Below are 14,275 nucleotides of genomic sequence, written 5' to 3'. Positions count from 1 at the left end.
CTCTGGAAAAGAGTGGGGCTTGGCAGGCTTCTCCCTCGCAAAATCTTTCATTCCATTTGGTTCAAAATAGCCTGAACTTGGTGACCTGCCAAGTACAGTGGAAAAGACACCTGTCTGAGGGTTTTTATTTTTTGTTGGAGAGCAGCTTCCCATAATTATGAAAGAGAAAGAAAAGTCTATGAGTGGCTCAGATGAGACAGCAATGACTGCTTTCAGTGCTGCTGAGATCCCTTCGGGCGGGTTTAAGGGTGTCAGGAACAGAGCTGAGGCCACGGGTGCTGCTATGACTGATGTATACAATTTTGCCACAGGTTCCACCGAGACCAGAACTAATCCAGTCCTGCAGATTTGATCCAAAGGACGTTAACGTTTGTGGAAAAGCTCCCACTAACTTCAGTACATGCTGGACCTGCTCTTTAGACCTGACTGCTGCAAACAAGCTCATGCTTATGTTTGCAATGGTGAGTAATAAGGCATTAAGCTTACAAGCTGTGTAAGCCCACATTTATGTTCTGGCACAATTAGCAATCTCAGTTAGGACTTTTATTTGCTTGGGCCTCTCAGCAGACACAGGAAGCGTGGAACAGGCTTACTGTATGTTACGCGCTGCTCAAGAAACAGAGGAAAAACTTGTGAGAAACCTGCTGATCTCTGACATATCACTGTTTCTCTGTGGTTGCTAATACGCTCCTCTGTTTCTTTGTAAATCCCAGATACATCGCATTCATATGTTTCTTCTGGGATTTAAAAACAAACAGTGAACCTTTTCCAGGCTGATATTTCTACCTCCCCCACTACGTTATGAACCGTGCTTGCATCACTGCCAACATTTGTTCATTTAAAAACGGGAAATCTCAGCCCAGTGGAGAGCAGGTAGGATTTGATTCATTCTGCCCTGAGAGGGATGTGTACAAACCCTTAGCCTGGGCACAAGGGACCTGTGGAAGCTGAAGTTCTTTCAAAGTCAGATCATTGAACACAGTGTATGTAGAGCTCCATGTTAGTAAAGACCTGTTAAGAAACAGTCCATATTTTTGAAGAGAAGGGAGGACTTCATGCAGGACTGGAGTCCGGTCATTCAAAGCGGATTCCCCCCGATGCCTGTCACAGCCAAGTTAATGCAAAAAGGCTGCTGACTTGTGAGCCCCAGACTGAATCACACGTGGTGTGACTGCCAGACGTGATGACAGCCTGCCTCTCCCAACCTCTTCAACCGGAGCAGCAGGTTCTCAGCACTTCTGGGAATCAGGAGCTTCGTTCTTGGCTGGTACAAATGGTTACAACCCCAATGAATGGACAGTTCAGTACAATTAACTCATATCCATGAGATAGTTTTAGGGAAATCTGAGTATATTTAGTACTCATTGTCATTTAGAAATTGAGATGTTTTAAAGTGTTACTGTTTGGTTAGAGCATTTCCTGCCTTCCCATCAGTTAACATAGTTCTGTGCCTTTTGGGGCTCGTAGATGTCGTGGTTCCTGGGTTCCGTGTTTGGGGGCTCTGCTCACCCTTTTCCAGATGAAGAGCAAAACACTGAAGAGACAAAGGTCCTGTAGTAGCGAGGGTGGCTTCATCAACTGGTGTGTCCAGGCTCTCAGAATGACAAAGTGTTAGTCAGAAGAGCCGAGCCCCAGTTCCGGCTCTGCCCATGATTCTCTGCATCATCATATTCCCTCTCAGCTTCCTTAGCTGAAAAACAGGGCTCATAATATTTTCTTACCTACAAAGCTGTTAGGAGGATTATTGCATTGTTGTGAATTCCACAGATGAAAGGTAGTACAGAAGAACAAACTGCAATTATTGTTTCAAACCTCTGCCCTAGTCATGTCATCCTTAACTTACTGAATAACGCTTACTCAATCGAGGAAATCCTGCCACTACAGTGAAGAAAATAATTGGTAAAGATGACTCTCTGTCGCAATAAAAGCATTTATCCCCTTGTGTTCAACACCCTTCTCTCTGGCACTGGGATGATAGGAGTCATATAATCCCAGACATTTTCTACACGCTCTTAAGCAATCTTCTGTTGGGGCACTATTATTTCTTTATCCCAAACATGACTGTTATTGAATAAATTATGTAATGTAGAATGACATCCACTCTAGAAGTAGCAGCTGCCGGTAATAGGCTCTGCTGTGAGTCTGCTGATGTGTGAGATCTCTTGGAGCCCATGGCGGCCGATGGCTGACAAAATGGGCAGAATGGCCAAATTTCCCAGCCTTGAGGCGTGTGGAGCTCACATCAGCCTTCGCATGCATGTAAACGAACCGTATGCCTACGGACATGCCCAGAGTTGGAGGACAGAATGCATTGCCAACGTGATACTCGTACTTCAGCAGCCTTCTCCACTTGTAATCCCTTGGTAATTCCCAAGTACAAATACTAACAAAGAGCTCACTTGCAGCAGGCCATGGTGGTTTTGAAAGTCAAACAGGCGCTGAATGGTGAGGTAAAGAATCAGAAGCTTACAGTTAGTACCTATAGCAAAGTTTAGAAAAAACTGGTGCTCTGGGTTAGTGTTCCCTGCAGTTCCTGATTACTATTAAGTGCTGTTGGATGCAGTCATGCAAGGCACTGAGCGTGGCCAGATCTCACAAAACTCATCAGTCTCACAAAGACAAAAATCTCACTTTTCTGCTTCTGTCCACTCTTGTTTTCAAAAGACTCAAGTCCTACCCTGAACACTAAGGGTAGAGAAGTGTCAGTGTTTAGCAGCACTAAAAACCACTCTGGTTTTGCATGAATACGTTTTTTTCTTGTCAAAGCATATGCACAAAGCTTCCTAGAAGGGTTTATGTACTATTGTGAATTAAGGGTTAAAAACAGTGCAATGGCAAGGAATAAATACACTGCAGGTGTTAGTTAACAAGGTACTAATTGGGTAACTGGAGGTGCAACATAAGAGACCACAGAGGCTCATCAAAAGGCTTTGTGTGAATCTAGGATGTTCCTCTGAGCTTGAGGAGGAGGAGAAAGTGAAAAGCTGCTGCTGTAATCTTGCATTTTATGGAAAAGCTGGTGTTAAGGTATCCTCAAACAGGCAGACTTAAATCTTCTGTGTAAAACTAATATGATAAAATCAGTTCAGAAATTCATTTAAAGATTGCAACTATTTTTTTCCTCAGCTTAAGTGCTTTTACTGTGGGCAAAGTACCTAGTGCTTGAATTGTTATGATTTGATTTCACTGTACCTCCTATGGGGCTTATTTAAACTGACTCAGCCTGTGCCTGTTTGGTATAAAGAAGGCTTTAAGGATCCCTAGAACATGTTTGCTTTCCTATTCCCTTAGAGGATGCATCTGGGTTCTTCAAGTGTAACTTTGCAGACCTACAGGTAGGTGTGTGTGTGTGATTTGTATGTTCCAGGTTGAAAGCTGGTAGTGGTGAAATCTTGGGGGAGAGTTTTGCATGTGAATTGTTTGGCCTGCTCAGCATTATGCCTAATAAACGTAACAATTTGGGATGAAACTGTTTTATACCCACGCTGGGTGAGGTAAGGCGGTATTAGGTGTAGTTGAAGACTGCTTTTTGGGTTGCAGTTCTGTTGTACCCTCCACCACCAAGCTGCTCTTGAAAGTGGATTTGCAGTGCGGATCAAACTCCAGTTTTTAACTTGCGAATGTTCATTGTGAGGTGACTCTGCCCTGCCAGCTTGAAGAGTTTTATGTGCCCTGTGCTTGATTCCCTCTATCTAATATCCAGTGTTCAGGATGCTTTTAGGCAGGGCAGAGTTCAGGTGGTGTTTCAAAGGGATTTCCTTGTTCAGTCTGGCAATGAGGAACATGTGATGACCAGACGTGGGGCAGGTTTAGTGAACACCAGGTTGTGAAGTGTGGCTGCTGCCCTTAAGATATGGAATGTGCCTTTTTCTTGCTGCTCACGTGCTCCATGTTCCTGCAGAGGCCGCGTGGTTGTGGAGGGCACTGAAGTGGCTTTCGGGTACTCAATGGTCAAGTCAAAAAGGTCAGTGTGGGCAGAGGGGAGCCTAAGGCGTACACTGACCTAGTGTGGAGTTCGGCTGTAGATGCAGTTGCAACTTCAAATGTGGTCTTACAAAAGCATGTCAAGAGCAGTACAGCTGTGAGCAAGTTTCTAGTTCCTGAATTCACATGAGCCTTGAAGTTGAGTGCAAAAAAGCACTTTTTTGGGGGGTTCAGCTAAGGCACATGCACAACTCTGGTTTCATCCTGAGGCAGCCACAAGCCTGAGTGGAATTTTCTTAAGCATCTGTGTGCTTGCCTGTACAAAACCCAGTCTTGCAGATTATATCAGACCTCCTGAGAAATTTCAGTCCCGTTGGTCACGTTTTTCAAAAGCTAATCTTCTGGAAATAAGGTCTTCCAGTAAAACTGCCTTCACCTTATGGTTACAATCAACCGACTTATTAATTGGCATCGCTGCATGGCTGTCTGTAACAGGCAGCGTGGCAGCCTCTGCCAGCATATGTGTCCACAGAGAAATCCTCTAACTGCTTCTTATTTTATGTTGATGCTCAATTGTTTCCCCTGGACTTGTTTATTTTCCAACAGCTCTATTTTTTTTCTTGGCTTTTGTGCTGCAGCAATTGAATCATATTTAGGGTTATAGTAGCAGCAGCTTTTTTTTTTTTAAGTTCTGTTTGCATTCGTAGATTTGCTTCGGGATATAGGCTGTGTTGGTCTGTTATTTGGAAGCGTTTGTGGTTTTAACAGTGCTTATGTTTGATGCTCTTATGGTGGGTGTGTTTGTAGAATTCATGTTCTGTTTTTATTGTGTATATTAGATTATTTTTCTTGTTGTTTTCAGCAGTTGACAATGTTATGAAACGTGCTAACCAGCGCAAACTACATCGGGTTGTGGGGTTTGTTGTTTTGGGTTTTTTTTTTAATTTTTTTGCCACTTACTACTACAGCTTGCATTGGCGGCGTTCTATTTTTATTGTGATTCCTAGTAGTTGTTGCATAATGTGAGAGCACGTTACCCAATGCAAACCGCGATTTAAAAAGAAAAAGCGGGGTGGGGGGGAGAGCAAGGCAGCTCCTGCAGTTGTGATTTACAACTCGGTCCCACGCGTGGGTTCCAGCTGTGGAGCCGAGCGGGACCCGCACCTTTCTAGCCGCACTTTTAAGGGCTCTTGTACCTTTAGAACCCGAGAAGCGCGACGGCGGGCGGGGAGGCGAAGCCGGATTTTCCCCGGCAATGTCTGCCCGGGGTGGGGACCCACCAGCCGCCGCTTCCCCGCGGGTTTTTATCGCGGTTCCCCCCGCCAAACCAAGAGAGGCGCTTTCCCCACTGAGGGGAGCGTATTTACCGGCCTCGCCCCCGCTGCCCGGGGCATCACCCCTCCTGCTGTTTCTCTCCCTGGCCCGCCGGTCCGGGGAGGGAGCGAGGGTTCGGGGGGGGGGAACGGGACCTGCCGGCTTCTGGGACTTGTAGTCCGGGGCCCGTTGGCCGCTTCTCCCCTGGCCGGGCCCGGGACTACCGGCCCCACATGGCCTTGCGCCCCGGCGCATGAGCTCTTGGGCGCCTTAGCGCATCTATTATACTGCCTTGCCGAGGATAAAAAGAAGAGCAACTGGAGGGACTATAAGGCAAACGTTGCTGGAGCTGCCGGGGCAAAGTAATCTATTTAATCTTTCCGTTTATTTGTTAGATGCTTGGGTGTACGTTGCTAGCACTGGGCCATGGTTTCTGGGGGGGGGGGGGGGGGGGGCGGGGAAGAAGGGGGAGGAAAGCAAAACCCACTTGGGAAAGGCCAATGCTGATTTTTTTTTTTCCCCCCCCCACCCCCCCACTCGTCTCTTCTTCTGCTCCTTCTTCTTACGAGAGCCCCGCGTCGCTTCCCCGCAGCCTTTTGTGCTCCCGCGACAATGCAACAAAGCGCGGCGGGGCTGGCTGCAGCCTGCCCATTGATTTCCTCCCGGCCCCGCCGCTCCTGCCCACCCTTTTCTTCTTCTTCTTCTTCTGCCGCTTCTTCTCCATCTTCTGCTCCCCCCTCCCTTTCTCACTGAGCGCCCCAAGACGGCCGGGGCGCAGCCCCGCGGATTCCCGTTCCCCTTACGCATGAAGATTGTTTGTTTGGTTGGTTTTTTATTATTTCCTCTTTTTTTGGGGGGGGGTTGTTTTTCTTCTTCTTCCCCCTCTTTCGCTCGCTTTCCCCTCGCTCGCTTTCTCTGCCCGCCATCTTTTGAAGGGGAAAAATTAGGGGCGAGGAAAAGGAGGGCTGAAAGCGCCTTTAAAAAAAAAAAGAAGAAGAAGAAAGAATGAAAAAAGAGGGGGGAAGTGCAAAAAAAAAAAAGGGGGGGGGTAGGGTGGAACTAGGCAGCACCAAACCTCCGTGTCCCGGCTCCGCGCTCCGTGTCCGGCTCCGCGCCCCGAGCGCGGAGCCGGACACGGAGCGCGGAGCCGGGACACGGAGCATTGGGCTGTTCCCGGCCATTTCCCTTCGTCCCCGCCGCCAACTGTGTCGCTGGTTTGTGAGCTGGGAAAAAAAAAAAAAAAAAAAGGTCTTAGCGGGCTGCGTACGATGCGGTGAAAAGTGCGTTGTCCGTATATTTGTGTATGTATGTATATACACAGCCGCTCTGCTCGTGTCAATGCGTGGTGTTTACCGAACTCTTCGCAAATAAACGGAAACCGAGGGTTCGTTGCCTAAACTTGATGTGCTTTATTGGTGTAAAAAGAAACGCAGGTCGCAGGCTTATATATAGAAGCGTCGGGCTATAAATAATGCTCCCGGTAATAAAATGCAAAACTTCGAAACTCAGTTGTACTTTTCCTCCGTTTATACTGCTTGTTTCCTTTTTGCACCTCCCAGGGCGCTGGCGATAAAGCATTATTTGTAGCCTGCTTGGTTTCACTTTCAAACAAAGCTGCAGTGTTCAGGTCGCAGATCTGCGCGCGTCTTTAAACTACCTGTTTCGGTCTTTCAGAGTGTTAATAGGGAATGTGTTTCCTACAGAAATTACTTGTGACAACGTGGAGCGTGTGTTCTGTAAGGTTCACATAGTGTTCTCTGACGGTTCTGTAGTGTGGAAATACCTTTCTGTTGATGTCTTCAGGAATCAAAAGCTACTAAAATAAACTTTTTTGGATAAGCAAATACGATGACTTCACTAATACTTTGAATGTATATATATATGTATTTTTTTTAACATCTTAAGTTTCCTGATGCTAGTAAACAGTAGGTGAAGGGGTAATTAGCAAAGCACACCTGCTGCTCCTTGTTGGGAATGGAGAAGTGTTTTTTTTTAACATGCTTGTTAGTATTTTTAATGCATTCAGTACATGTGCGTGTGCTGAGAGGATGTCTCTAAATTGAACTGGAAATACAGAGCTGAAACTCTTTAATTCACACAGCGATATGGTGTTAGAGGACTTGGTGACTACAGTATGGGTGAGAGGTGCAGAATAAATATGCAACAGTCAAAACAAGCAAGAAATACCCAAAGCAGTTTTACTTTACCAGTAAAACCCCCCAATCTGTATTGCTTACAACTGCCCAGCTGCTTGAGTGTACTGTAAATGTGAAGTCCTGCCTCCTGATCTGCGATCACAGCTCGAGCTGCTGTGTCTCTTTATTTTGTTAGCACAGAAGTTTATGGGTTTTTTAATAATACACTGGGAGACTCCTCCTGAAACAGAGTAACTCCTGACCTCAAAGCCTTCCATTTTGGAAAGAGTAAATGTTAAGTGTGTCTGTTTCTCTCTTTTTAATCCACACTGGTTAAAAATACTCAGCATGTATTTAGTGCTTTGACACAATGCTTAATAAAAGGGTTGGGCAGAGGGTAACAGTCTTATTCAGTGTTAAGCATAAACTTGGTTGCAATATTGTTTTGTGTGCTCAGTGCTGAGACAGTAGCTATTCCAGTGAAGTGCTTTTTAGTTTTAGTGACCTATGCATGCAGAGTTTAAATTAAGAAAGAGTGCACATGCAATGTAAAGTGTCTTAAGGTTTGTTTTCAAAACTGACTTTGCAGTGTTTCATTCAAATAAAAACTAGGCTCCATTGCTTTTGGAAATAAAACTTCGGTCATTTAAGCACTGAGGTGCTTTAAAAAACTTTAATTCTTGTCATTTAAAAAAAATATTTAGAAGAACAGCGTATCAAAGCAGTGTGATGTTCCAGCTCAGTAAGCATGCTGGGCAGCAGCGCTCTTGCACAGTCTGGCTCTAGGGCTAGCTTTGTTGGTGTCTGCAAATGCAAGTACTTCAGTAGCTTCATAGCTGGTGCTTCTTTGCACTGTGACTGCACTGGGTACAACAACTTAAATCACAGTTCTTGATAATCTTGCAAAATGCTTCTTTCCTGAGTGCTTAAAAATTTACCCTTCGGTCATCTCCTAAAATGGTGGGGAGTCTAACGGAGGTTCTTGGTGCCCACAAACTGCGTGTGCAGGCCAGGGATCCTGCCTGACCCAAGAGTCTCTTCCCCTGGAGCTGAAGGCAGCGCACACAGATAAATCAGTTTGCTCTGGTGAAGTCTGAGGCTTCCCGTAGTATTTACCGGGGCATCTTTTAATTGGTACAAATTCTGAAAGGTGCTGTTAAATATTTACTTCTTAACTGGGGGGGGGACACTCTTGCAGTGGTGGTTGGTTTCCAGCCAAGCCCTGCTGCACTCTAGAATCTCACTGCTTCTCCCTGGGGTAATCTGGGAGCCTGATCGCTTTCGTTGACAGCACAAACAACTCGGGAGTCAAATCCCTGTCCTCAGCAGCAGCTCAGTGCTGTAGTGAGGTCTCGTGTTTCAAAGGCTTAATTACTTTTACAAAATATTACTCTCTGTCTACTTTGGTAAGCTACCAGGTGCTTTCAGCGCAGACAGAACTGCACTTCACTAAATAAATGAACAAAGAGCGTTTTGCGTCTCAGCGTTGTTGATTGTTTCTCTTTAATCCTTGTTGTTCCTCCTTTGCCAATTTGCAAAATTCATTAATCCACAGTGGGTTTCCCAATCATTACTGTGAAGCCTATGTTTTGTTTTGTTTTGTTGGGTGTGTTGTGGTGTGTGTTTTGTGGGGGTTTTTTTTTCTTTTTTTTTAAATTGCCACATTATTCTTCAGTAATAGCCCAGAACACCATTGTAAGCAATGGAGTTCTGGGAATTAGGAAGGAGCCATTGTTTGCTGTGCTGCTCACTGAGGTGTCAGGACATTTTGGAAGGATGTGTGTATTTTGAGCTTTTCATTCCATGGTATCTTGCTGCGGCATTAGTGTGTTTTTTGTCAATCATTAGTGCTTGCTGGAGGTGAACAACTTTCTTTGGGGCATGCTAACTCTTTAACCCACTTGTTGCTAAAGCCAACACTGGAAAGATTTACATTCTTCTGGAGCGCAGTGTGGAAATTCACTGTAATGTGCTGTGTGGTGTTTTTTTTTTCTTCTACTAGTCCTCATTCTTCCTCGTGTTCTTACTGATAAGATACTGAAGAAACATTTGCTTCTATTTTGGATTCCTCTCACACCTTTTCAGGCCACAGTCTCTTTCCAGCTTGAGTCTGATAAGATGACACCATAATGTCTGGAAGTATTTCAGCAACATGGATAACCTGGGCAGAGAAGATTTGTCTCACTGCTTTGCTGGGACCAGGGCTTGACATTCTCCTCTCCACTGGCAATACAACAGGTGCAGCAAAGACATCCTGAGGTGAAATTTCAGTGAATGGGGGACCAATCTGGAACAAAATGCCCTGGCTGAGCTAGCATCAAACTTTGAGAATTCGGTTCGGTTCTGATCGACACTGATCTGCTTTGGGACTGATCCTCCTTATTTGTCCCTTTCCTTTAAAAAGGGAGAAGCAGAACCAGAAAAGGATCGCAGTTTTCCTTCCTGGCATTGAGAGCTTTTCCATTCTTTAATTTAAAAAAACAAATTACACTTGGAGCACTTTACAGCCCTGCTGATAGCCTTGCAGAAGACTTCATGCACTGACATAAATATAGAACCAGAGATGCACTTTGTGTGTCTGAGTCACGTGTCATAACCAAACCAGATCTGTATTGAAGGAAAGGCGCATTTTTCCTTATGTAACTCTGCCTTTTCGACTGCTCAACTTATCCTTGGGTAGCATTACGGAAGGTGCCTCATTGGGGATCTCACTTTCTCGCAACCCACCAATATGGTCACGCCAAGATAAGTCTGTTTTCTAAAACTGCACCAGTCAATATGTTTGGCTATAAGCTAGTTCGGAGTTAGCAGTCCTGTGCTGCTTTGCTGGGACAGGACGTAGGATGTAGCAGCCTTTTTGCTTACCAGGGCTGGTTTAGGAACTGTGCTGCACTGTGGGCTATAGTGAAACTGATACGTTGAGCACATGTGTGTTCTGTACTGTATGGGCAAGAATTGTGCGTGGGTATAATGGAGAATGCTGTTCCTTATTGGAAAGCGTTGCCTTTTTGCAGCTCTTCTGTTGGTGCTACAGTTCTGTTTAGGGTCTGTGATGTATCATTGAATTGCAGTCCGTGTTGCTCTGGGTGTGCGGGGGAGCCCGCCTTTGGCTGTATTAGGCAGTGGGGAGCACCTTCCCCTCATCCCCCAAATTAGCAGCCTCCCCTCCCTGCTTGCTCAGGGAGGGATAATAGACTCGAAGATCCAAATTTTTCCCTTTCTTGCACACTGTTTGGGAGTTTAAATCAGATGCATAAACTCAGGCAGTGGAAACTGCGCTTATGCCCTCTCCGGGAGTGACAGCAGCTTTGCCATCACAGTTTATTCACACCTTAGCTGACCTGCAACTTCTTTGCGTAGCTGAGCAAATTCATGGATCTATGCAACCGTAGCAAAATCAGTGAGGCACTTTTCATCTGAGATAGTACAACACAGCCTTCTGCACTTGTTTGGCTATGTTTGCTTTAAGGTAACACATGGAGTTATTCCACAACAACACGCTTGTTCAAAGACAAGGCGCTTAGGTTGGTTTGTAAACAGATAAAGCTGTAGGTGTCACCTGTCTAAGGGAACATGCATAGGGGATGAGTAGTAGTTACAAATGGGAGGCTACTGCAGTGTAGTAATGACAGTCCAGCTGCAGTAATTAACTGTGGGTGGGTGTACTTACTCTGCCCCATAACCAAGTATAATGTTACTATGGCTCGGCTAACAAGTAGTATATTTATGTCATGGTAATTCAATCACTTTCATTTCATTGTTCATCCCCTTAAACTGACTTGATTGCCATGTATTGATTTAGGTAGACTTTGTGGGGGAGAGTTGCGGTGCTGTAGGTGTAAACCCAGAGCATCATTTAAACCGGTGGCAGCTCATCAGTTCTTACTACACTTGTAATGCTTTTTGTCCAAAAACCCCCCCCCAAACCTGTTGTTTTTCAAAATAGTAGCTTTAATCATTTTAATATATAAAAATAATTTTTAAATTTGAGTAGGGGAAAGCACAAGAAGTGCACAAGGGAGAGGTGCGATGAAGGAAGGTGAATCACTTTGGTTCTGCTATGTACTGTGAAGTGCTTCTATTATAACAACGTAAGGATCTGTGTCTGTTTATTAGAAGTCTGACTTCTCTTGTCGGTGTTTGCATGGAGCTGCCCCTATGGATGACATCTGTAGCACTTGTAAATGATATTAATAATGCTGATATGTGGCCATGCAGTTCTGGTGGTGTAAGGGAGAACTGAAGTGTAGATTATTAAGTACACAGAGCAGAAACCAATCCTTTAAAGAGGTAATACATAGAAATCAAATGCTATTTGCAAGGGCTCTGTATTTCATACTGTGCTTGCAATACTTTTTGTACTCAGTTTCATTAAGAGGAGGTGATCTTCCTGTTATGTGTCCTCTTGGATTCGGTTGGAAGGGGAATTTTGCTGTATTTAAACCCCTCCCCTTAACAGGTGTCATGAAAAACCACAACACCTGATAGGTCCATGTTTTAGAAAGGTGTTTATAGAGAGCTGTAGTGCGGGGAAAGGGATAAAGCAGTTTTAGCTTTGCAGTTTCATTAAATGACAATTAGCTTTGTACTTAGTAAAGAACAGTTAAGTGTTTCCAGAAACCTAACTGATTGGTATTTGAATGCTTTGGAAATATATATTCCTCTGTGTCTGTGTGTTGGGGGGTTTTTTTCTGTAAAATTTAGTATAACCATAACACTGACAAGGAATTAAAGTATAAATGCATGGGAATTGTAGATGGTAGTGGAAATATTCATATCTCCATTTTGCAAGTGGGGAGATGGTAAGCCTATAGCATGGGGTGTGAGAACTGAGCTGAGGTGTCAGCATCCTGGTCTGTAGCTCTCTTTTTTGTAATTCTTTGCTGGTATAGCAGAAGCTTGGAGATGCTCTGTCCATCAGGGAAGTACTCGAGCTTGTTTTGTTTTGGGTTTTTTTCCACATTTTCTTCAAAATGCTTTGTGTCCAATAATTTCTCTTTTTGGAAATTACAGTGCAGAAAAAGAAACAATCATGACAAAACCTGTTGTGGAAAGACTGTAATTTATTCACTATATACTGAATCAAAACTGAGGTTTTCTTGTACTGTAAAAGTACACAGAGCACCATATGCTGATTAAAAAGGGGAAGGCCAGGCTGTCTTTTTCAGAACATAAATTTTTAACTGTGCAGATCACATCCTTTACAAAGCAGGAAAAAAGAGAACCCTGCGAGGGTGTAGATGTACAATAATCCCATTAGGAGTTCTGAAGCCTGTGTGGGTGTTGCCATATTATACTTAAAGGGGTGTACCTAAATGCTTCTGTTGTGCATGTATCATCTGAAATTTGGGTCTGTGCCAGAGTAGGTTGGGTTGTTTGTTTGTTTGTTTTTTAAGTAATTTAACTGAAATGTGGTTTGACCTGAAATTGGTAGAACTGATTTCTGGAGTCACAGGGTGAATGGGCAGTAGCGTCATGTGTTGGATAAGTCATGCTTTGGAGAAGGTAGTCTGTAAAGTAATAGATAAACTGAAGGAGAACTAGGAGACTGAGCCTTGAAGGAGGTGGGTTGTGGTACTGACTTATACTGTGATTTTTGTTGTTGTTGTTTTTATTTTTAAAACCTTTATGTCTTGCCAGTTCATGCCTCTTTCCTGCCCTGTCTAGACTGCTCACTCTTTTCTTTTTTTTTTTTTTTTTTTTTTTTCCCTTCCTTGGCCAACTTTCCTGTAAACATGGAGATTCCTCCTCTTGACTACGATTTATTTCTGTGGTGCTTTAGGAAATGTGATGAAAGAGAACAAGATGTCCATGCTCTCGCACACCTTATGGCTGTACAATGGGATTTCTCTAGCTGGGATCACGTTTTGCAATCATGCGGTATGAGGATGTATCTTCAGGGCTGGGTAACATTGACTAGATCAGCTATCACAACCATTGTAACGGCAGCGATGCGAACACCCGCAAGTCTGATCAGTCGGAAAAGACTCTCCAGCCCCAGATCTGTAGCACTGAGCCTCCCTTGTCATTTCGTGTCTCCCCAATGGACAGCTAGAAAAGGGATTGACCCAAGTAGAGGGACCAAAGAGTGTGGAGAGCTTGAGTTTTTCTGTTGTTGTCTAAACCTTCCTTGGGAAGAGACTTATCTTGATTGACCAATTAGTTGTATCTTGTAGGTGTTAAGTCTGCAAAATCCTCTGTGGAGACGTGTTGAGCTGCGGAAACTGCGCAGCTTATCAAGAGGGGAAAATTGCTTCGTGTTTTGCAGGATGGGGCTTGAGGTGGTTACTGAATCACAGAGGAGGACTGAGTTGCTGTCTGTGGTGTGGTTTATACCATGCTTCCAAAGCACCTTCAGCCATGGTCCTGCACCCCAAGGTCCCCCATCCTGCTCCTGACACGTTGGGAGCTCCTCTGGTGTGTGGCCATGTGCCAGCACCTTCCCAGTGCTTCCTTTTTGCCTGATGTCCAAGGCTCTGGGGCTTCTGCTGTCCATGGGCTTTTGGGGGACTGCAGTAAACCCTGCAAGTGCTAGAAATTGCCAAATAAGCATTCGTTGTGTTGCAGTGCACTAGATAAGAGGGAGCATATGCTCAGAAGCAGGTTCACCTTCTCTCGTTTCTCTGTAAACCTTGCCTGCCTGCTCTCTGACCCTTCCCCTGGTGATGAGATGTTGTGGGTTCAGTCCTGTGGGTCATGCAAGGTAATTTCATTGCATCTCCGCCTTTCCCCTTTGGGAAGAAATGGCACGAGCAGACTCTGGCCCAGGCATGTGACTCTCCCAAACGCTTTCCTTTCCGTGCCAAATCTCTGTTATGAAAATGAAGGCTGAAACAGCCCAACAGTACTTTTTTTTCCATTGCCATGAAGGTATAATTGGTGTATCTTGTGAGAGGCACTAC

At 44.7% G+C, this 14,275-nt stretch overlaps 1 protein-coding gene across 3 annotated transcripts in view; it reads left to right on the top strand.

Moving 5' to 3' along the window:
• BRD3 (bromodomain containing 3) overlaps window positions 1-14,275 on the top strand; it is a 41,565-nt gene that overhangs the window by 2,073 nt on the left and 25,217 nt on the right. Inside the window, exon 2 of one of the 3 annotated variants that reach the window (XM_065648235.1) lies at window positions 312-461. The gene's annotated coding sequence lies outside the window, so the exon portion shown is untranslated. Of the gene's footprint in view, window positions 1-311; window positions 462-5,533; window positions 5,601-14,275 lie in introns of those variants that run through there. The other 2 variants (XM_065648234.1, XM_065648233.1) reach the window with 2 other exon arrangements.

The sequence above is a fragment of the Caloenas nicobarica genome, chromosome 19 (assembly GCF_036013445.1).
Source record: "Caloenas nicobarica isolate bCalNic1 chromosome 19, bCalNic1.hap1, whole genome shotgun sequence".
Taxonomy (NCBI): domain Eukaryota; kingdom Metazoa; phylum Chordata; class Aves; order Columbiformes; family Columbidae; genus Caloenas; species Caloenas nicobarica.
Note: the sequence above shows the minus strand (reverse complement) of the source record. Positions and strands in the feature narration are given on the sequence as shown.